General features: G+C 36.9%; 1 protein-coding gene across 15 annotated transcripts in view; it reads right to left on the reverse strand.

Annotated features, from left to right (window-relative positions):
• The window catches only part of SORBS2 (sorbin and SH3 domain containing 2), a 208128-nt gene extending 187162 nt beyond the window's left edge, over positions 1-20966 (reverse strand). For 3 of the 15 annotated variants that reach the window (XM_047772386.1, XM_047772388.1, XM_047772387.1), the window contains exon 1: positions 20410-20946. The gene's annotated coding sequence lies outside the window, so the exon portion shown is untranslated. Of the gene's footprint in view, positions 1-20409 lie in introns of all 15 variants that reach the window. The other 12 variants (XM_047772393.1, XM_047772392.1, XM_047772397.1 and 9 more) reach the window with 10 other exon arrangements.
• Between the last annotated feature and the right edge of the window lie 3629 nt (positions 20967-24595).

Consider the following 24595-nt stretch of genomic DNA (forward strand, 5'->3'; position numbering starts at 1 on the left):
GAGATGTGTAATAATTCTAGTGAGAAGGGATTCAATGGGGGAAAGAAATGAGTAGACAGTGTCCTAAAGAGAAAGGAAGTAAGATTTGGAGCTTCAAAGTTCAATATTTTAATTGAGGCATAGTCAGACACGCAAGTAGAATAAAGTGATCTTGGAATCAAATCAATTATCAAAGAAGAATAACCCTGTTTTAGATAATTAGAAAAACGACTCAGAAATAAGATAGTTCTCAGCACAAAACTATTTTTATTAATGCACGGATTGCTGAGTAAAACTCTTCTCAAAAAAAATCTGCAGCTGAGTTCATTTTATGGCATTACATTAGGGTGCACTTAATTGCCCAGTTTTACAATTCTACTCTGTAATGAATCCTACTTGCAAAGACAGATAAAGAGGGCTAAATTCAGGTCGCCTTTAGGTTTGCATATACCACGCTGGGTAAGAGAAGGAGGAATTGGAAAATTCTTAACAAGCAGTGCCCATCACTTGTGCCAAACCAAACCTGAGCTATAAATTGCGGTGTCTCTACCATTCCGTAATGCGAACTCTGTTTTCGTGTCTCTGTTTGACATCTATCCACTTGACCTCTTTTTAAAAGCCTTGTGGACATTTGAACACATCTTTGAGACTCCAAACTGGACTTCTGCACCCCACTCTACTTTGGGTTACCACAAAGGTGCTGGAAATTTCAAGCAGTCACAAGTACCACAACCTACAACTGAGGAACATGAGTTAGTGAATACCTGATTCCCAGGTGCCAGAGCACACCTGGGCTGTGTGCTGCAATTATTCTTTGCGGTTGCTGGACTTACAGATTTAGTTCAGGTTAGGCCATCTTTGTTGTGATGATTTTAGTCTTCCAGTTAACATAGTATTGCTCTTTTTTACCTTTAACTCTCAAAATTCAGCTGAAGGTCCATTTTTAAAGCTTGCTTTTGTGCTGCCCTGAGATGATTATTAGGTACTTTTACTGTTCATAGGAAACAGTAGTGCCTGCCTTCTGCTAAACATCCCCATGGAGAACTCATTCTCATTCATCGTAGCTCATGTTATCTGGATTTTAATTGAATACAAAGATATCAAAGCCTTCATGTCTCATGCAGAAATTATTCAAAATAGAGTCATAATAAATTGATTGTCAAAATATAATTTGTCAAATCAGTTATAAATTACATTTATAATTATAATTTATGTATTATGCAGTTATATAAATAGATATATTTATAGAAGAATAAATTTGTGTGATGCCTTCAGACTATATGTTTCTTACGACAGAATCATTCAGACAGATATAACATTGAAATCATCTTGATTTTGAATGCGATATTTCATGAATCTCCTTTTTAAATATTAAAGCATCTTGAAAACATGCAAGGTGAGGAATGGTTATGTAATTTTGCTGCTATTCCTGCTTCTCAACCATCTTCTCACTGTCTCATTATATTTAGAAGTTAGTTTTGAGTTTGAAGTTTCTTCCCACACATATAAATTCATAAAAATTCTTGCACTGGTTCCAAACCAAAGTGAGCAGTGCCTCAAAGGCTGTGTTTGCCATTTTTGTCTCAATAAGAAACAGTATATGTATGGTGATTAAAAGGCTTATGAATGGTCTTTGCTAATTTCTAAGCTGGTGAAAAATGGCTCTAGTTTCACACACTTCAGGAGGCAGGAGATTTGGGGTCTTATTTCTTATTATCTCCACTCACTGCTTCAGCGATTATGTTAACTTTGTTCTAGGAGCTACCATTGGGTTAAGATATAAAGCAAGAACAATGAAGTAAGTAAATCAGCCTATTAACACATACTGATTAGTGCCCAGACTTACATACAAAAACACATTTAAACTAAAACAGTCCTTGCTCTCGCTTACATGATAATCACAGTGGCTCTACAAGTAAACTAAATGTTATCTTTGTCATTTCATCTGTTGGATGTGTACTAATGGTTTCCCGCAAATGGATAAGGACTATAAACTTCAGGAATTATTGCAAGACACCTAAGTAGCCGAATGACTCTAAAACTGGAATGATTTCTATCTCAAAGGAGCCAAGAAAGCTATGGGCTCATATTTCACTTCATTTATTTGCACAGCCAGTCACACTTATAGATGGTCTCTTCATGTAAAAGACACTTTAACAATTTTTAAATGGAAGTATAGCTGATTTACAGTATTGTGTTAGTTTCACTTGTGCAGCAAAGTGATACAGTTATACATATTTTTGTTCAGATTCTTTTCCACTATAGGCTATCACAAGACAATGAATATAGTTCTCTGTGCTAAACAGTAAATCCTTGTTTATTTTATATATGGTCTTATGTATCTGTTATTAATTTCATACTCCTAATTTATCCCTCCCCCACTTTACCTCCTTGGTAACCATAAGTTTGTTTTCTAGGTCTTTAAGTCTGTTTTTGTTTTATAAATAAATTCGTTTGTATTTTTTTTAGATTCCACATATAGGGGATATCATACAATATTTTTGTCTTTCTCTGCCTGACTTAACTTCACTTAGTATAATAATCTCTAGGTCCATCCATCTTGCTGCAAATGGCAATATTTTAATCATTTTTAAAGGCTGAGTAATATTCGATTGTGTGTATAGATCACATTTGCTTTATCCATTCATCTGTTGATGGACACGTAGGTTGCTTACATGTCTTAGCTATTGTAAAATGCTGCAATGGATGTTGGAGTGCATGAATCTTTTCAAATTAGAGTTCTTGTCTTTTCCAGATATATGCCCAGGTGTGGGACTGCTAGATCATATGGTAGCTCTATTTTTAGTTAATTTAAAAAAAAAATTATTTATTTATTTATTTGCTTTTCAGGGCTGCACCTGTGGCATATAGAGGTTCTCAGGCGAGGGGTCTAATCAGAGCTGTTGCTGCTGGCCTGCGCCAGAGCCATGGCAATGGCAGATCCGAGCTGCGTCTGAGACCTACACCACAGCTCAGGGCAAGGCCGGATCCTTAACCCACTAAGCGAGGCCAGGGATCAAATCCGCAACCTCATGGTTCCTAGTCAGATTCGTTTCCGCTGCGCCACGATGGGAACTCACTCTGTTTTTAGTTTTTTTAAGGAGTCTCCATACTGAGAAACTTTAGCATTTTAATGTCAAGAATGTTAATTTCCTTATTCTTACAATAGTCCCTTGGGCTAGTAGAAAGTGTCTCTCATTTTATAGATATATACTCTAAAATATATTTATCACTTAACCACTGGCTTTATTAATTTAGGGCAGAACTCAAGATTTCCTGAACATGCTTTCCTGAAACGAGTGACTTTCATAACACAGCATTGATTCTGTTTCATTGAAATTACTTTCCTCTTTCACATCACATAAATGGAAAAAAAGAGCTGATTTTGGTGCTTAGTTATAAATATTCCATAATGTTTGTCCTCTGAACAGTTTGAACATTGAATTGAAAGCTATCAGTGTGGGGGAAAAGCAATAAAAGGTGTCATGTGATTTAAAAGCCTGGCCATATGCTGCTTGTAATGATGCTTATTAACACTTTGCTCTACAGTAGAAATCGACAGAATACTGTAAATCAACTATAATGGAAAATATAAAAATCTTAAAAAATGACATTTTTCGTAAACAAATTTAAAGCTTCTTCTAAGTATTAATTCTGAAAAGTATGCTCATTTTCAGTGCACCTTAAAAATGACTCTATTTAAGTTAGAATATGAGTATACTTTTGCCCGTGACCCATTTAAATATCATCCACCCACATTAGAATAAATATAGGAAATATATTAATGAATACAGTAAATGTTTAAAAAATCTTTTCCATATTTCATATCTTCAAATGTGTTTCTGAACAGGCGCATACATTCCTGCATTGGGCCATTCGGCCTCGTATACAAATTATAAATAGATCTTGAGAGTACAGCCTCAATGAGAGCAAGAACTTCTGTTTTGTTCATATAATACAGTCCTAACTCATAGAAAAAGCTTACTTAAGGCCAGTGGAGAGTGAATGATGAAATAATGGAAGAACCAAAGCAGGTAGGACAAGCCACATAATGTATACTGAATAACAGATGCATTGAAAAATGATCTTTTGAATTTTTTCCCCTCTTATTTTTCTTATTTTAAATGCTTTGGATAATCTATTTCACCAAGTTTGTTAGGACTTAACCTGTGAAATGTAATTTACCACAAAGTTATAGGACTCTTATTGGCGATCTAGCTTACTAAGTACTCTTAAAAATGTGCTGAAAATAAGATTGTTTTTCCCCAAAAGCTCACGCTCTCAGAGTGGCCACTTTCTTTTTGAGCTCACAGTGCCATGGTTAACAAAGGGAAATTGTTCCGCATGTACATAGCCACAAGACTCTTAAGTCTTTTCCGAACTCCAGTTGAACTGTATTTGGTTCCAAAGTAGAACTAATCATTCTTAATCCAAAGGTAAAACCATCACGGCCAGTAAACAGGCCCATTAACGTTGAGCACAGGAAATGAAGCTGGCAGTGATCAGTGTTTCAGTGGTACATCTCCCAAATAACCTCCCCAATTAAAGTGGAGGTGAATTATGACAATAAAAGGGAATTGATAAAGTATTTATATCCAGAGATCCGTTTGTTTTTAATTTCTATTGCTTAACATTGCAGCAGCATCGTTAAATGTGTGAACATGATTGGTACCCCACAGGGTCCTTCAGTCCTCACCTATGTGCATCTCCTTATGTTTAATTTTTCAAAACTGGAAGTTGAATTAAAAAATATGGACAAGCAAAGGGAGAAAAGATAAATCATCTGCAATCTCACCACAAAGAAATATTCATTGTTGGCCTGCCTTCCTGTCTCTATTGTTGTGCTCTTTCTGGTCTTTGAGAATAAAGACACTTGGTATAGTCTTGAAAATAAATGTTTTCATCGATGCCACCAACAGAAATACAGAGAGAATGATAAACATGGGAATTATAACATTTTGAGGGGGTGGAAGCTAATCTGAAGTTTCCACAAAGAGGCAGTCCAGAAAAATGTCAGAGCACAGCGTTTGGAATCTGGCTGACCCAAGTTTGCATCCTACTCTCCCCACAACTGTGACCCTGTACAAGATGTTTAACTTCTCAGAGCCTGTTTCCTCTTCCGTAAAATGAGAATAATACCCTCATCAGAGTGTTTTTGTGACTAGTCAATGAGAGGTATTTAAAGAATTTGGCAAGCTGCCCAACACAGTATGCATTCAATGAATGGTAGCTGGTATTATTATTTATAAGAATACTTACTGTAATTTTACATTCCTTACTAACCTTGCAGATCACAAAGTTCAATACCAGATGACATGATTAATTTTAGATCAGCCCAAGAGAAACATAATTAAGCAGGTAAATCTATTGGCAAAAGACTAATACATTCTGAAGCAAGTGCATTAGGATTGTAGGATTAATTAAAACTCGTCTTGTTAGCTTAGTTAATGGCTGGATGGCTATTCTTTGGAATTAGGATCTTTAAAAATAGTGATCTTCTCCATTCTCTCCTAATGCTGTGTTTGCAGTTAGTACTTTGCATATTTTGCCTTCATGTGACATAATTCAGATAAGACCAAAAGTGTGTGGTTAGACTCATCTAGAAATTTCATCTATGTGGAAATTCATTTTTATTTTATGCAATTTTGGCTCTGGGCCAGTGAAGCTTTATTAGGTCAAGATCTCTGGTAGAGCCCCATTTTTCTCTCACTCTCTCTCCTTTTTTTTCCTTTTTTGGCTGCCTTGTGGCATATGGTTCATTTATCTTTCATCCCAGGAGAATTTTTATTGACAACATTTATTGAGAGCCAGTTATGTGCTAAGTGCTGTTGTGGGTCCTTTGCGTGAATTATCTCATGTACTAGAACTAATGGGCCTGTGGTCCAGATATAATGTCCCTATTTTTCTGGGTTCAGACCTATGGTTGAAAGATGTTAAGTCACATGCCAGCAGGTACATCTCCGTGAAGATGGGTTCCATGACTGGACCCTACTCTACAGTTCCCCACAGGCTTCTCCCCCCCGCTCCCCGCTTTCCTGAAAACTCGGAGGGACTTTCCTACAGAATTGGAGAAAACTTGCCTTTGATGAGGCTCATACAAAGGGAAAATAAGTTACAGGTTATAAAAACATAGAAGTACATAATTCAAACTGTCATTTACTGACTTTTAAAACTAAGCAACTGAGACTATCAAAATTATTTACTAAATACAATAAATGGTGGATTGAACTATACTTTGGAATTTTTACAATAACCATGTAAAGAAATGACCTTAGACAGGGAAAGGAAAATGGAGAGACAGATGGAGGAGGAGGAAGGACACACCAGACCAGAGTAAGGAGGTCTGGGGGGTACACTTACATTCATGCGTGTCTTGGCATCTGGTGCTAGTCAATGAGGCAGATTCCTACTTTCTTATATAAGGTACTACAAGGAAAGTCTGAAATTGGTCATTTTATTTACATTTTTAAGGTAGGGGGAGTTCTACTCACAGAAAACCATCAATACAAAAATCCAAATGTGTCTTTAAGCCTTGGTCTGAAATTAGAGCAACTGAAAGCAGCTCACCCCAAACTCTCTAGCTATTCTGCTTGCTGGAGGAATTCCAAGTTATGTGTCCTTGACCCTCCTTGCCCCGTCCTCTAAGGAGGTTCAGTCTTCCCACTTTCTGAGCATGTGCACCTTACCCTGTGCTTAGAAAGGCCGGCTGCTGGGTTTAACCCTCTGTAGTCATCATCTTGAAATTATCAACAATTTTTGAATCAGAGGTCTTGCATTGTCATCTTGCACTGTGCTCTACATGTTACATGGCAGGTCCCATTTGTATGAAATTTCAACACAGATAATCAAAGTCTCCTGAAATCTGAAACTCACATCCCACATCCTTAAAAGTTAAAAGATCAAGGTCGGGGTAGCATTCTTCCTGTGATTAGTACAGTCCTCCTGTGTGAAATCCTTGCATTTAGTCTTACCCGCCCTGTCGTACTTTTACACCAGAGTAGATGTTTTATGGTGGAAATCTTATCGTTTCACTTTCCTGTTTGAACTCTTTCAGTGCCTTTTTTTTTTTTCCCCCGGTGCCTTCTTATCTACCTGAGCATGACACAATGATGCCACAATCTGGCTCTGGTCTATTTGTCCATTAGTGTCTATCTTTCCACATCAAGCACTGTGCATTCCAACCACACCAAACAACTTGACTTTCAGTCTTTAGAACATGTCCTTCTTGTTTTGTGCTTTACTTTATCACATGCTGTTCCTCAATCATGGGGGCTCAGCACATTCCAAAGCACCTGAAACATTTTCTCAGTGATACTCGGGACCTTCTCCACAAGCAAAGTAGATCCTGTGCGTGTCCTCCATTTCTATTACTGCAACACCACACTGAATCAGAATCACCTCTTTTTTTTAAGACTGTTGAGCAGTTACTGAGATGCACTGTGGTTACCAAGGGGTCAGGGGAGGGAGTGGGAGGGACTGGGAGCTTGGGGTAAATAGATGAAGAATGTTGCCCTTGGGATGGATTAGCAATGGGATCCTGCTGTGTAGCACTGGGAACTCTGTCTAGTCACTTACAATGGAACACGTAATGTGAGAAAAAAGAATGTATATATGTATGTGTAACTGGGTCACCATGCTGTACAGTAGAAAAAAATATACATATAAATAAATAATTTAAAAAAACACTTAGAAGTGCTGATCACCATATAGTAATCTTGACAATAAACCCTCACTTTTCTCCCAGACCCACCACTTTTGTTCATGCCTGTTGTTCTCTTGCTTAAGATGCTGAAACTTTCTATAATCATTTCTTGCTCTCTTCATTTAATTTAATAGACTCTTACCAGGTGTATCTTTGTTTACACACAAACATGAGCATGACTTTTACCCACTTAAAGAAACCTCTCTTTTTTTCTAGAGAGTTAATCCAAACTTCATCAGGAGGCTGATCCTGATAATGGTGATAAAAGTGTGGCTACCATTCCTCCTGTGTTTTTGATATGTCAGTGCTATGTCAATCACTCACAATAATCTCATATAATCCTGACGTTAATCCTGAGAGGTGAGTGCTATTATCTTCACAGGTACTAAAATAGAGATCTAGAGAGGCTGAGGGACCTGTTCCAACATACTCAGCAATCACATGACTGGAAATGAAATCCAAGTCTGCATGACTGCAAAGCCCATGTATTCGCCCCAATCCACGCCAGGCCCAGTTCTCCTTCTGGTTCCCTCATTCCAAATCCACCAGCCCACCTCCAGTGTTCTCTCACACCCCATTCCTGTGCACATATGTCTGCTCCTCCTACAACCTTGCACACTTCTGAGATCATCCAGGTGGTCATTACACCCTATTCTAAGTGCTCACTTACTTCTGTCTTGGTATTTGTGATCATTAGCTTCCCCTCCCTCATCCCTGAAGAGTGTGAACAGTTCTCAAGCACTGAGAATGACTTGTCACCATTGAACTTGCACAGCCCGGAGAATCACAGCACATGCCTATTTAGCTCACTTACGTAAAAACGATTGCTAATAATATTTGCTAATACTTCTTGAGCATCTTCTACATGCCAGGCCCCATTCTACACACTTAGCATGCATAATCCATTTAATCCTCAAAAACTCTTTGAGATAATTTGTCTTTTTAATCCTTATTTATTTTTCCCAGGAAAATTAAATCCATAATTTAATAAGTGCTCATAAGTTCAATGGGAAAAATAACTTTTGATGGATACCAAACTACATAAAATAACTTATGTTGATCTAATAGGCCGGCATTTGTTAATTTGCATTATTTCTTCCCAATAATTACATTTAGACCAGTCACATCCCATATCTTTTTTAAAACAAATTTAAAAAAATTTTAAATTATTATTTGGTTTTAAAATCTGTACATGAAGATAAATGGAAAAAAAAAACTGATGGAAACAGTTTAGACATTTTGACCTAAGTATACTTAGCAACCATATTCAATGGCTTAAAATAAACCAACAAACCAACAAATGCCACACAGTTTTTTGAAATGTGGAACTTTGCAGAGTAGCTAAAAAGATATCATTATAAACTCTCATTAATGGACCATGTTATAGTCAGAAAAGTGACTTCAATAGGGTAATAATATATTAATAGAAGTAATAATATAATATTAATAGAGGTAATATATTGTCAAGCTATATTCAGTCATTAGTCCATTCCTATCTTGAATTATACTACATTTGAGGTCCTGATTTATTCCAGATTTTGCCTCACTTTTTCCTGATAGCTAGAAAAGTATTTCTAGCTGTCTACTAGGCATCTTCACCCAAACGTTTTCAACAAATACGTCGTCATCTCATCAGACATTCAAAATCATAGCAATTTATGTTAACAATTTTAAAAATGTGTCTTTAGACATTTAGAGCCAAGACATAAAGGAGGACAGAGTGTGAGCCAGTGCTCCTGACTCTGGCTCCACTGGCTTTTATTTTATCTTCTGTGCCTCCTTGTTGATTCACTGCTGTGGACAAGACAAGGTTGACATTCCATCTCAAATGGGCCTGACCCATACCTGACAGTAATAAGACTGTCCTTTGGGATTTCCTTTCTAGCCCTTGGGAGTTGATCCTATTTATTCAATTCCCCCTGGAGGTCCCAGCCTCCCTGGCTCCTTTTGAGGCTGAGCTGTTCCTTGTCCTTGGGTCTTAGCTCTCTTTGCTGCCCTCTCTGGGGTCTTGTCCTAGAGTAGTCCCACTTCCTCTAGCACCTTTCTTTTCTCCTGCTGGTGCCTTTACCATGACTGTAAATGGGCTAAGCTCTTTGCCAACACAAATTTCTTCATTTTTCTCCTTCCTTCTTTTTTTTCTTTCCACTCTCTCATCCAGAGTCTTCTCCATTTATTTTCTAGTTGTATCTGTTGCTCCCACATCCTTAAAAATATTCTCTCTTTTTAATCTTTAGATATACTTTACCCTGCCCAGGAATAAAATGCTCCTCAAAGTTAACAAATGACCCATATATATAAAGTCTGATGGACCTTCCACTGAGCCTCAATTTCTTCTTTTTTCATGTAAAATGGTGATGATAGTTCACACCTCACAGGTTGGCTGTGCAGATTAGACAATTTATGTGAAAGCATTGATGGAATGCTAAATAAATCAGTGGAGCAAGACAATTCAGGATGCCTACAAATCTTGTTTTTCCAAGCTCTTGTCAAAAATCCCACCTCATTCAAGGCCTAATTTAAAGAGCATTTTCCCTAAGTCACTTTCCCTGACCCTCTAAAAAAAAAACCTCCCTTTCCAGAGCTAGTACCATCTTCTTTAATTCATGAAACAATTAGAAGACATCTACATCCACCTGGTATGACAGTTACTTTTATGCATGTCTTTTTGAAGGAATAAATAAATGCACTGTTTATACTTCCCTTTTAGTACTTATCACCTTCCATCTTCTAATTATAGCTAATAGTATTCCTATTTTATCTCTTTTGCTAAACTATAAGCTTTTTTTTTTTTTTTGCCATTTCTTGGGCCGCTCCCACGGCACGTGGAGGTTCCTAGGCTAGGGGTCCAATTGGCGCTGTAGCCACCAGCCTACGCCAGAGCCACAGCAACGTGGGATCCGAGCTGCGTCTGCAACCTACACCACAGTTCACGGCAATGCTGGATCCTTAACCCACTGAGCAAGGCCAGGGATCGAGCCCACAAACTCATGGATCCTAGTCGGATTCATTACCCACTGAGCCACGGTGGAAACTCCAACTATAAGATTTTTAATGGCTTTCTGTTTTGTATCTTTTTATCCATGCTAAATGCATAAGTCCTTGATGAGTATGTGAGAAATGAAAAAAGAATGATATGAAAATTATTTTTAAATATACAGTTACAACTTTGATATCTGTATTTGGGTCTGGTCTCTCCTTACACTGTTTCCAGAACTTAGGATTATTTCTCATTCTCTCTTTTCCCTATGAAAGCCTTCTTTTCAGTATCAGATAAAATCAGAAGCCAGCTAACTTATATTAACATACCAACAACTGAGACAATGCTCTTCAAAGGTCTGGAAAAAAGAGATTTAGAGAATCTTATTAGTATATGGGTCAAGCCTATCTACGGGAACAGGTGACAGTAGATATTCTAGTTCACTTAGCAGTTCTGAACTCGTGGTTCCGATGTGTTTGTTGGCCAAATAGAGTTTGAGGGTAGTCTTAAAATCATTTGTCCCTGGCATTATACTGCCAGATGCAATTCTGATTTTATTTCCCTAAAGAATACACTGACTAATTAATAATCTGGCCTTTTGGGAAGTGATATTTCTCAATGACAATCAGCAATGGACCATTCTGTTTTCTTGGCCAGATAAAATACTCTCACTCTGTGAGCTGCATTACATAGAATGTGTTTAGAGTTCTCTAAAAATGCCTTATTTTTGGCTGAAAATCAGAATATGTGACTTTCAAACTTTTCCTAATTTCTCTTGAACTCAAAGATCTTTTGGTTGAATGACCCCATCCAATAACAAACACTTGGGGGATTAGGGTTCTCCTTGTTAAGCTCTTGTCCTCTCCTCCCCATAGGCTTTATATAGATCATGGAAGCCAGCACTTCCTCTCACAGGCTGGGTTAGAAGCAAAATGCAATGAAATGACAGGGGCATCTGGGAACAAGGCAGTTCATTCCCCAGGAAACCTAATTTTACAATCGTTATCTTTTAGTTCTTGACAGTTGCAAAGTTAAATATCAGTGCCAGGAAGAATGAACCAGAGTTTTCAGGGTATATTTTCCCAGTTCATTCCAAAGGGAGCAAAAGTCTAGGGTCCAAAATGGTTATGATGTGTTAATATACCACATGATAATATATAGATTAGGTGAAATTATCTTACCAGAGAACTGTCAATCTGAGGCACTGAGAGGACATTTGGGGCTTTGGGTCAAAAGAAAGGTGATTTTCAAATTAAATTAGATTATTTATGGCTTCGTCACTTTTATTTATAAAAGAGGAATGATCAAGCTCCTCTCTGCTGCCAGTAAATCTAAAAATTAATTTAAAATGTATTAAAAGCACTTTGTGAACTTCAGAAAGAAGGGTTTTCTTTAATTCAAGAAAGTCATATTAATTATATAAATCAGTTATGTTAGTCCTTTGAAATTAAATTTATGGTAGAAAGGAAGTCAGTGATATAATCGGCTTTCAGACCACAGAGCATATAAAAAGTCATGTTTCTAAGTAAAGAAAGTGTCAAAGAATTCAGGATATATTACCAGTCATCTTAATTATTGACCTAAAAAATCCTTTTCCCAAAACTGATACATCTTCAGCAAATGAATAATGGTTTTTCTGGTAAGGGAGATAACCATGCTTTCCCACATTTTTATTGTTTCCTTGATTGTCAGAGATAACCAATACAAAGTTAACTTGTTCAGGAGATTAAATTCTGGGGGAAAAGTCTATAGTGTTTTAAATGAGTCTGATCATTTTTGATAGTGTCATAATTTCCTCTGTTGAGGAGGTCTGATATCTTAAAAAGGATTGCTCTGACTTTTAGCTTAGTGGTTTATATGAAAACATAACTAACCCAAAACAACAGTAAAACTATAATGAAACAAATCAATAAACATTTAAGGATATGTAGACAGAATTCATTTTCTCATGATGGTTACATGGAATTACATACAGTTTTTATTACCCTGACTCCACCTCTTTTTTTTTTTTTTTCTTTTAGGGCCCCACCCATGGCATATGGAGGTTCCCAGGCTAGGAGGCAAATTGAAGCTACAGCTGCTGGCCTACACCACAGCCACAGCAACATCAGATCTGAGCCGCATCAGTGACCTTACACCATAGCTCACAGCAACGCTGGATCCTTAACCTACTGAGTGAGGCCAGGGATCAAACCTGTGTCCTCATGGATACTAGTCAGATTCGTTTCTGCTGAGCCACGATGGGAACTCCTCTTTTTTTTTTTTTTGCATCAATTTTATTTGTTGACATTTGATTCATTCGCTTACTTGGGCTAATCATCTAGCTTCATCTGCCATTCCCATGACAAAATGAAGAGAGTAAACTAGAAATAAAACACTTGGCTCCTTCAGTAAAGTGTTTTCCACTTTCATATGGAAAGATTAAATACATATAGAAAAACTTCATTAAAATGAAATAAAAAATAATATAATTTACAAATGGTATGAAAGCATTTAAGAAAGAGCAATTAAATGTGTTGTTCATTCAGTCCCTCTCTGGAAACTAATTTAAGATCATATTTTGGAAAAGTCCAGTTAAAATATCCGTAAAAGCTTTGTGATTTCCAAATCTTTCCATTAAGTTAATATATGTTATGTTCTTGGGATAGTAGCTAGCACAGAATAAACTCCATGTACAATAGCCAAGATATGGAAGCAACCTAAGTGCCCATCAAAAGGCGAATGAATAAAGAGATCTGGGGGGGGGTATATAATGGAATATTAGTCATAAAAAAGAATGAAATCTTGCCATTTGTGACAGTATGGATAGACCCAGAGGGTATTATGCTAGGTGAAATAAGTCAGAGAGATAAAGACAAATACTGTATCATTTCACTTATATGTAGAATCTAAAAAACAAAACAAATGAACAAACATCACAAAACTGAAACAGAGTCATAGATACAAAGTACAAATAGGTGTTTGCCAGAGGGGAGGGGGTTGAGGGAAGGAAAGCAACAGGTGAGGGAAACTAAGAGGTACAGACTTCCAGTTGCAAAACAAACAGGTCTGAAATGTACAGTGTGGGAAATATAGTCAATAATTATATAATATCTTTGTATAGCAACAAAAAAATGTTAATATATATAAAGCTCTTGGGATAGTAGCTAGCACAGTGTAAACACTATATGATTTTTTTTCTTATCAATATCTTTTGGATGGAAAATATTGAATATTTTTCTGGAATTTATTGAAATCTTGTTATTCAGGTTTTTATTTTTATCTTTAGATTAATCAGAGCAGATATTTTGATTGGCCATGGAAGTTCTTACAACCGTTATGGTTTTTAACTTGAAAAGATCTCCTGGAAGGATACTTTTTTCTATTTTGAATTCTCTGTTTAACTGTATTCTAAAGGCTTAAAATAAAGCTCTTAAAGTTTATAACTCTAGGTTTAAACTTTTCTCTCTTATGCTTATCTAAAAAGGAAAAAAATTACTCTTTATTGTTGATCACATTGCTTGATGAATGTAATGGTAATCTGAGACTTTAAGACAGTTAACAGTAGAAATCAATTTTTCTTGGTGTCTGAATTATTCACTAAAAGATGTGTTGCCTTTGAGTTTTAGCTAAGCTTCTGGTAATATTTCTGTTTTATATCATTGTTAAAATATAGTGCTTCTCATCAGGAAGACTTGTGTTTTCTAAAATTTTCATCTTTTTCCTTCTCAGTTTTATGATTCCCCCCCCCAAAAAAAATCAGAAAACCCTGCAAATTACCATTTTATCTTTAAATTCAAGCAACGTCTTCTAATCAATATGTTGAGATTAGCACAGCATTGAAGGAAGAACTGTAAGCCATTCACTCATTCATTCCGCAAATACTGAGCGAATATTTAATAGGTTGACTTGTTATGTGCCTATGATGTTCCAGCTGCTGTTCTAGAGCAAGTTGAATCTTCCCTGTAACTTTAATTCTGCCCAAGAAATCTGTACCTTTCTTTTCCTGTCCTCTTGCTTCTTGCTACTCTTGGGATATCCCTTGAACCTAAACTGGTTCAAGCCGGTGTTCAAGGTATATCAGCCAACACAAGTCTGTTCACATTGTTCCAGAACAACCAAGTGGTTATTACATTTTTATCTTCACTACCACTAATGTTATGCTATAGATATCTCCAAATCTAGATATTGAGAGGCAAGACCTTTTATAAATTATGTATACCCAGAGGATATAATATATAGTATTTACTGTATTGCAATTATATATCTGACAGATTAAGTGGACTTGTTTCAGAAAGTACCAAATGGTTCACCAGATGATACAGTTAGCACAGAGAACAGTTGAAATTGTTGTTATCTAATCTCTTTTCCTTTGTTGACTTTAGCCCAGAGAATTGAAATCATTAGGTGTGAAGGCATCTTGATAATCTACAAAACAGCTCACTTTTAAGCAACCAAGTGTTTCTTTTTTAAATATTTGTGATTAATAGCATAAAGTGGAGAGGGACCTTCTAAAGCATTAAGAGGTGATATGAATATGAACCAAGAAGCAGAAGTAGCCGACACGTGCATAGGTCACAGATGATCCCCCACACAGGTCAAAAGCTTAAGCATGTTTCTTTCCATCAGCAAGGCTTCTGTCTCTACAAACAGTCACCTTAGTGGAGGACCAGATGTCTCCAAAGAAGCTGACTAGACATAGGAACAGGGACTTCAACCTTTTAGAGGAGGACAGAATAAACATTTATACTAGTACATTTTCCCCAACATGGCCAATTACTCCTTAGAAAGTCTCATATATTTTTACATATGCATTTAAAAATTTCTCCATCTTTCACACCATTCCTTGCTTGGACTCTTAAGGATTTTTATAATAAGAAGTGTTGCAGCTCTTGGTTTAGGTGCCTATTTTTGCAACAAGTTTTTTTTTTTTCCTTTGGATTCCCTTATGGCTGATCGTTAAAACCACATTTATCTCTAAAGGATACTAAATTGTTTGGAACGTGGGAGGTTTGTTTATGACGTCCCTCACATTCAACCATTCCTGAAAAAAAAGAAACTATCAGGAAAAGGAATCTAAAAAGGAGGATTATATCTACGTTGATTGGGACTAACTTTCCTACTTAAAGCAGAGAATACGATTGATTATAAGAAGGTATTTTTGATATGCAGTTTATACCAACTATTGAGAAAATATCTCAAAGGAAAGTTAGAAGAGTGTCTAGGTTATACATAAAAATAAAATAAAACATAGGCAACAGTGCAAATTAAAAAACCAAAACCACTAAAATTTTCAAAGAATGTTATTAAAAATGAAATTTCCTTAAATTCAAACATGGATAGAAAAAGAAACTAGGAAACACAGTGAGAATACTGTTAGGGTTTTTTGTTTGTTTGTTTTGTCTTTGCAGTAGGAAAATTTTCTTTGAAAGTGAGACCTTTGATTAGAGTTAGGAAAAGTAAACGTTTTCTGGACTTTTGTTCAAATAATGCTTTTCAAAGGTGCAGAATTAATACTGGATCTGCATATACCAGATCTGTATGGGGAAGAGTAAATCATTGTCTTTTTGGCCAAAATTCCGACTCAGCAAAATTCTGTTCTGAGGATTAGGGTGAAGTGTCCTTGCACAAGGACATATCATGTTGCCAAAACCCATAACTCTCTCTTGGTTCTCTGTCATTTATTCAAATAAGATGATCCTAGCTGAGCTTAAGCTGGAATGAGGGTTCTTATTTGTCAGTATTTAGAACTACAAAGTTAGAGAAGTGTACCCTTATAGATAAACGTGAACGACTTAACTTTTTCAGAAATGATGTAAATAAAGATTTTTTAAATCTCCATATAATTCTTTGCAGAGATAATTTAGAAATTAATAGGCACCCATAATTACATTATTAGTTTGAGGAACTTTAGAAAAATTATCTAATATAATTATATAGCACAATTACTCCATTATAAAATGCAACAAGCGCACACTCATTTCACTTGAATGGCAACAGAGGTATATATAATTTAGGCCTTCAAACTATTATAATTTACTTGAAATAGAAAATCTTAAAAATGTTGGCGAAATACTATGGAATCTTGTTTTTTCTGAAATCTAATTACTGTATGCAATATTAAAAAATTGATTAAACACGATTAGCCTTAAAGATGAACAGACCCAATTTCAACTTTAGCTATTATTTAATTAGCATGCTATACATTAAAATAAGCTGGAAGATAGCAAAATAAACCTTTAAAGGACAGGATAATACTTAAGAGTTGCTATACATCTTATTTTGATGATAAACTTCAGTGCTAGAAAATAGTGTAAAAATGTCTAGAAATAGGAATTTAAGTGGTTTCCTCAATATTTTGCTCTCTAATTCCAAACATTTGGATTTTTTAAATTTCCTAATCTTTACTATCTTACATACAAAAATTCATACCAACGTTCATACCAAATTAATTCCGTTTGCTTTTTTAGATGGATATATTAGAGATGAGGGATTATATATTTATTAATCCTTAAATCATATATTCTTATTTTTATTACAACATTGTGATAATTTTTCCATGAAAAGGCCATAAAAATTTAGGCTTTAGTAAATAATAATCATTCCATCTAGTACAGAAAAAATGTTGGAAGTATCAATAACCAAAAGCCTATCTGTATCAAGACTGATACTAACATACTGTTCTGTCTCCCAAGAGCTCAAATTATAGGGAAATATAGTGTAACTAGTTATTACCAGTAATCTGTCAGGTTTATTTAAGAAAATCAAAAGAAATTCTGCTATTGTAGGCTTCATTTAAATCTTTTGGTCTCTTCCAAATTCATGACCTCTGCTTTCCTCTGGTTTTAGTATGAAAAACAATTCCATAAGTAACTTTTTTATAATCAACTACTAATCATCATCCATTCAACATTAATTTTAAATGACCTGATTTGAGACCACATTTCTAACAGGGATATTTACTGTATGTATTTTCCCCTGAAAATTCTGTAATAGCTATAAATAGAAAAACAATATCCTCTAGATACTAAAACTTTCAAGCTGTTTTTGTTTAAAACTTATATGCTGTAAAGTTTCCTTTCAGAAAATTCTGATATATTATAGGACATTTATAGCTTTCATCAAGCCATGGTCTTGAAGCTATACTTTCATATCAGGGAAATTAAAGCCTCACTGCTGGTTTTAAATGTTTTGAATTTCTATGATCAAATGCAGTATAACAGATAATAGGACCTCTATTTCAAGATCAAGCCTATATACATTTATGGTAACTAATAGGAAAACAGTGAAATCCGAGGAAAACAGTGAATGTCTGAATGCCAAGTGCTAGACACTGGACAAAGTACAACGTTCAGAAGTCAGTCAGACCTTGGGAGCCCATGAGCAGAGACAAATGTGCTACAGTGCAGTAGCCAGATCTACAGACAGATTCAGATGTAGCCGAAGCAGGTAGTGTAAGTAGGTGGGAAGTGTCTGGGGAGACATTGTAGCTGATTTTGATGGCAGGTAGCTGCCACTGTGGGGGATCTGAAGAAACACAGAGGAGGGTGGCTTTGCAAGTTTGCTGTAGTGAGTTTGAGAAACTACAAAGTATTTGCTATTGGTACCAGGTGAGTTGGGAAGCGGCAGAAAACAAGAGTACCTAAATAGATAAAAACCAAGGAAAAATGTCGAAGGATAGAGACTGTATCTCTGTGTCTGGTGCTCAAAACTGTTGCATTAAAAACGAAGTAGATGTGCCATGCAGAAGTGGATTTACAGTGCTAATCTATCATAGCATGTCACCTTAAGAGGTTATTAATGTGGGGCGGGGGGGAAGCACAGGTGTAAAGTTTGTGTGTCACTCTTCGCGTGGGCTAAGACTTCCGTCACACACGGTGCCACCACAAAGGCAGCAGGGCACACAGCCTTAGGTATTTCCATACTTGGATAGTCTAAAAGCTCCCCCAAGAAAAACTAACATGAAATCATTTTCTTGCTGCAGAACTTTTCACTGTATTAATTCTAAAAATTCCTTTTGCCATGCAAAGCTATGAAAGGAATTAAATCAAAGAGAGACTTCTCTTCACCTTTCATTCTGCTATAGTAGAATCACTTTCTTGGCTGATATTTTTATTTACAAAATCTGACTCAAAACTAAGTCTGTTTCTCCACCTTTCCTTTGAAAGGCAGATGTAAGTGAAGTGCAGTGCTGTCACTTTACTATTTTAACCTGAACGATGTCTCACATGCACAAATAGACATATTCCTATTTAGAGTTCCGATTATCAAATGTTTGGAGGTAACTTTCTGGACTGAGATTGCTTATATCTTGAGTTTTTTGGAATATTTTTCTATCTTGGATATCGATGACATTTAGAATAGAAGTTTTGAAAATATTCTCCCTATGCTTTATAACTCCCTTACCTGAGGGCATATTGGCATTGCTGTATTTGTGAAACAGGTGATGTGTGCTGCTCTGTAGCAATGAAAATTATGTTATTATACCTAAAATTAAAAGGTGACTCCTATGCCATCCACATTTTGGGGAAAAGGATGACAAAAGTATATTTCTTAGAAGTAGCTCTCAAATACTATTTATTTTACGTTTCATGGTAGATTCCATCTTTAGCACAGAGAATTTTTTTTTTCACGTCTTCAACATGATGTTTTCCCTTAAATGTTTTCAGGAGCATTGTAAATGATGTGACGTTTATGGTAGACCAACAATAGAACTGATTTACATAAAGCAGAAATGTTGCTGAAACAGAATTTAATCATTTTTTGGTCACTTTCTTACCAGGGATTTTGATGTGACTGACTAATTTCAATCCATAGGAACAGCTTTGCTCCTAAGAGACTATAAATCAAAGAAATACTCGGTAAGGGGTAATTCCAACTGCAATTCAAAGTCTGTGCTACTGTCACGTAGTGATGGACAGCAAATACCCACTGCAAATATTAGTACATTTGTAGGAGGAGTGTCGTGTTTTGGGTTCCCCTCTCTATCTCTGAAACCTATCTGCTTGTGAGAAAAATTGTGCAATAAAAGAAGTTTTACAGACACATACTATAGCTGTGCTTGAACTCAATGCAGCCATTCACTTCCATTCTTTCCTTGGATTCCAAGCCAGGGAGCACAATGAGGGTGTTGTGCTCTGGGCTAGCGTGGCATGCCTGATCGTTGGAAGGACCTGTGAGCTGTTTCCAGTACCTACACCACTTTACAACTACCCCGAACTAAATTAAACAGCACACTAGCATTCTGCGTTCAGAACTACCAAGGGCATGATCCACCAACTATTCTACCTGCATAGGGAACGGAATCCCTTAGTTTAAACATATTTAGAGGTACGTTAAGAATTAAAAACATCACTTACGAGGCTTATAAATAATGGCTTCACAATTTTTGAGCTGCTGATTTTCCATGTAGTTTTCTTAATGTGTGTCAAAGTGCAGGGCATAAAAGAATCCATTGTTTGTGAGGGAGAAAGGTTGCTGGTTATGAAGGCTGTCCAGAAGGACAAGCTATCGTGGTTTGTTAAAAGAGCAAATATTTATTTAAACCCCAAGGCATATCTGTAATTTTTGAAAATCATACGATTTCTAGAACCTGAACTTACTGAGACAACCCTATATTTCTGACACTATTTTGTGGCTGTGTGTATCTGTGTGTGTTTGTGTGTGTCTTGCTTTGGTAAATCCAAATAACACAATGAACATACATGTGTAGATTAAGTTCTGCTCAGAGTTATTGTTATGCTGTGATTTAAAAAGGACAAAAAAAGCTTACCTCTATCAGTCAAGTGGATACACAGGGACCTCCTTCTCAGCCTCGGCCTCAGCGTGCAGGCAGATGCTCTCGGAGCCAACAATCTGTTAACAGGAAGCAGGTAAACCCGCCTGTGTTACAGTCCAGTGCTTATACGAGCACACACCTGCTTCTTCAGACCTGCCACTCATATGCCACAGCCACGCACAGGACCCGTATCCGCAGACGGAAACACTTCCTTTGAGGTCGCTAGTTTTCAGGGTAAGCAGCTAGAGGGCTGCTGAGATAATGTTGCAGGGAAGGCTTGCCTTCCCAAGACAAAAACCTTTTCTGCTGTCTGATAGCAGATAGGCAGCATTATCTCTCTGCATTCCACGTTCTCAAATCAGCTACTAGGAAAGGCAGTCAACAGCTCGTCCAGATGGCAGCTTGTAGGCATGCTTGGCTCGACTAATTGTCTACTAACATGCCCACTACTTCTCTCTTCCCTCAATAGATTTTTTTTTTTAAAATGCTCCTTCCAGGGTAAAGCTCAGCATAATATGCCACACTGTTTTCCATAAGTAAAATGGCTGGTCCTCCCAGCACTGCTGCAGACAGCTCATTGGGTTCCACTGGCTTTTCGTAGTCATAGCAACAACCAACAGACAGACTTAGCAAGCATGGCTGATCACGTGCAGCACACCGACACAGCCTGTTAATTTCTTTCATCAAACTCATCATTTCTGGAGGACGGTAGCTTCTGTTATCGTTCCAAATATTTCTCCAATAGTGCAAGTGCTCTGAGTTTTCTAGCTTTCAGGAGGAACTTTCGTTATCTGAGCCAGTGCTTCATGTGAAATCAAGAAAAGGGAAGCCCTTCTCAATAGATAAATTGGGGTCTATCCAGGTTAATAACATGCAAATCACTGTAGAGACAGAAATTGAAACCATTGTCAAAACAGGTTCTACCGTCACATCACAGAATGAGAGTCAAGGCGATTGGCAAAGCTGGACAGTTACATTTTCTGTTTTTCAATGATAATCTTGTAGCCACTTAACTGAAACAAAGCCCTGTGACTCATTATATGTGGCCAATATAACCAAATCAGATAGGGTATTTTAAAAAGCTGTTGTCTATGATTCCATGTATTTAATTATTTTAATATACTTTTTATGTGTTATAGGATTTAAAATAAAACTTTAAAAATTCCTGTTGTTTCCTACTGCAGAAAATTATTCTTTAACTCAAGTATAATTTATTTGTAAGATTAACATACTCTGGAAAATCCAAACCAAATTAAAAGTCCTTTGCTTTAAAACTCAACTTCAGTGCAGGAATGGTTTTACTTCCTCAGTGAGACAGATCACATCCCACCATCCCCTTAAAATTTCACCTCTTCAGGGAATTTCCCATAATACTCACAATTAAGCATTTATTCTTTCTGCAAAATCTCCACCCTTTAATACTGTCACCAGTCATATTCTATTTGATATATTTCCAAGTTACCATCCCATTTATTTTTGTTTCTAGCAACTTGCTTGATGTAGTCATATTCATACTTTGGACTTGTAATCATAGATGTTTCCTTCATAGTCACTGATTTATTGTTTTGTAAGTATTGCATTTCCCTACCCCTGTTAGGGCTCCTGCCTTCAGTAACAATGCCCCAAGCTCAGTCTGCATATAATCCTGTGGATGCAGATTTGGGGATCTCATTTTCCTTCCTCTCCAACCCTATTCACATTTGGTAGGTTTGCAGCTGCTCAGGTTAGCATATCTGCTGGAGAGAAGCGGGTGGGCTCTTAAGTCTTCTCTGATTTAAGTTACCTTCCCTTAAGTTGTTTCGAATTTGCTGCTCCTGAACTTGCGCCTGCCTTCAACTTTAGCCTTGTATTCTATTCTTCACTCACCATGTTCCAGCAGTTTTGAATGATAGCCCATTTCTTGCTTCCTTGCCCTGCAGATGTCTCTGCCACCTAAAAGCTTCTAGTACCAGATCCCATCCCCCCAGAACCTTCTGCCTCCATCCCAATCTGCCTCCTAATCTATCTTTCAACACCTTGCTCAAATAGACCAGTCCGGGGCAGGATTTGCAGTGGCTTCCTCAGTGCCTCCACTCTACCTGGAATCTGCTTCTACTATTACACTCCTGTCATGCACCGTGGATTTTTAGCAGTTTTCCTTTCTTGTCTGAATCCTGTCCTGCTCTGTCAGCTCCCTGAAACCCAACCTGGTTCATGTCTTATTTGCCTTTTATGCTTGGAATATTCTGATTTCTCAATATAATTTGAATGAGGACCTAAAACACTGTGGACAAGTATTGAATGATTGGATACTGTGAAAGCTGGGCTTTAACTCATCTTTTTAATACCTTGCATTTTTGACTTATTATAACTCCAGAAGAATTTAAGTGATTTTGATTAAATGTTGGCACTTTTTTTTTTCTTTTATGGCTGTACCTATGGCATATAGAAGTTCCCAGGCTAGGGGTTGAATTGGAGCTGCAGCTGTGGACCAGCCCCACAACCACAGCAAGGCCAAATCTGAGCCTTGCCTACAACCTACACTGCAGCTCATGGCTACTGAATCCTCAACCCACTGAGCGAGGCCAGGGATCAAACCCATGTCCTCATGTATACTAGTCGAGTTCATTACTGCTGAGCCACAATGGAAACTCCAAAATGTTGGCGTTTCTTAAAAGTTATCAAGAAACATCTAAAGTTCATCTACAGTTTCAGGGTGGTTTTTTTTTTTTTTCATTATATGTCTGAAAATGTCTTTATTCTACCCTTATGTGTGATTGTTTGGCTAGGTTTAAGAATCTTTGAAGTCCCTATCCTTATCCTTTGGAATTTTGAAGGTCCAAGAAGGTGTCTTGCACCTTCTTGCCCCAATGTACCGCCAACTATACTTTCCTGAGGAAGAGGACTAGAAAACACCCAAAGCTGCATAGGGTTAGGAACGGGAAAGCTGGCAGGAACTGAGATGATTTTTTTGCTCCCATGGCACCTCTGTTAATCATTATAAATCACTCTGTGGGAGGCTGTGTTCTTTGCATGCTCTGGCTTCATCACCTACCCCAAGCCTCTCCTCTCATAACTCTGGCTGCCGTGGCCCATCACTGTCACTCTGGCCCTCTGGCTCTGCTCTACAGCATGTCTCTGAGTTTTATTCTCCCTTTAGCAACTTGTTAAATACAGATTCCCAAGAAACAAATACAATTTTCCCAGCTCATCTTTCTGAGCCAGATAGATAGCTCGTAAATTGTCAACAGCTGTATACCTGGATTGCCCTAAGTCAGGTTCTAATACTTGGTCTGATCAGCTATGGTAGGGACACTTGGCATTATCTAGTTTTCAAAGTTTTACCAATAAAATAGGTGTAAAGTAGTAACTCATTATTGTCCTAATTTGCATTTCTCTAATTACTGAAAAAATCGAACATCTCTTCATGTTCAATGGTCTTTTGGCTTATCTTTTCTACAAATTTCCTGTTCATAGCTCTTGCCTATTTTCTCTGTTGAGGTTCGTTATCTTGGTATAGAATATTAAACAAAATGGCCATGAAAGTACTTTCAAAATGTTTATATATTTAAGCATTACAAGTAAGTTGTTACAGAATTAAAAGTTAATAAGTTATCCATTGATGTAAAAGGGAAGTCAGCAATTTATTACTAAATGTTCTGGTTTTCTATTATGCAGAATTTGTTTCAGAATTTTTTTGGTATGAAATTATTTTTCAGTATGAAAGTATGTACTACCTATTCAGAATTTTTTTAGCATGAAAGTATATATGACTACACTGTAATATGAAGAATGATTTTCTAAAACACAAGGTAAGGTCATAAATCACATCCCATTAAAATATTGTCAGAAAGAGTGCCTTTCAAAATTAATATTACTTTGAAGTTCCTTTGAAGTTCCATGGAACCCAACTAGTATCCATGAGCATGCAGGTTCAATCCCTGGCCCTGTTCAGTGGGTTAAGGATCCAGCATTGCCCTGAGCTGTGGTGTAGGTCACAGATGAGGCTCAAATCCCACATTGCTGTGGCTGTGGTGTAGGCCAGTAGCTACAGCTCCTATTTGAACTTTAGCCTGGGAACTTCCATATGCCATGGGCACGGCCCTAAAAAGCAAAATAATAATAATAATATCACTTTTATTTTAAAAATAGCAAGTATCATGAAAGAAAAGCTGAGAGAAAAGCTGACAAATTGTTGTCT

Source organism: Phacochoerus africanus, chromosome 3, assembly GCF_016906955.1.
Source record: "Phacochoerus africanus isolate WHEZ1 chromosome 3, ROS_Pafr_v1, whole genome shotgun sequence".
Lineage (NCBI taxonomy): Eukaryota > Metazoa > Chordata > Mammalia > Artiodactyla > Suidae > Phacochoerus > Phacochoerus africanus.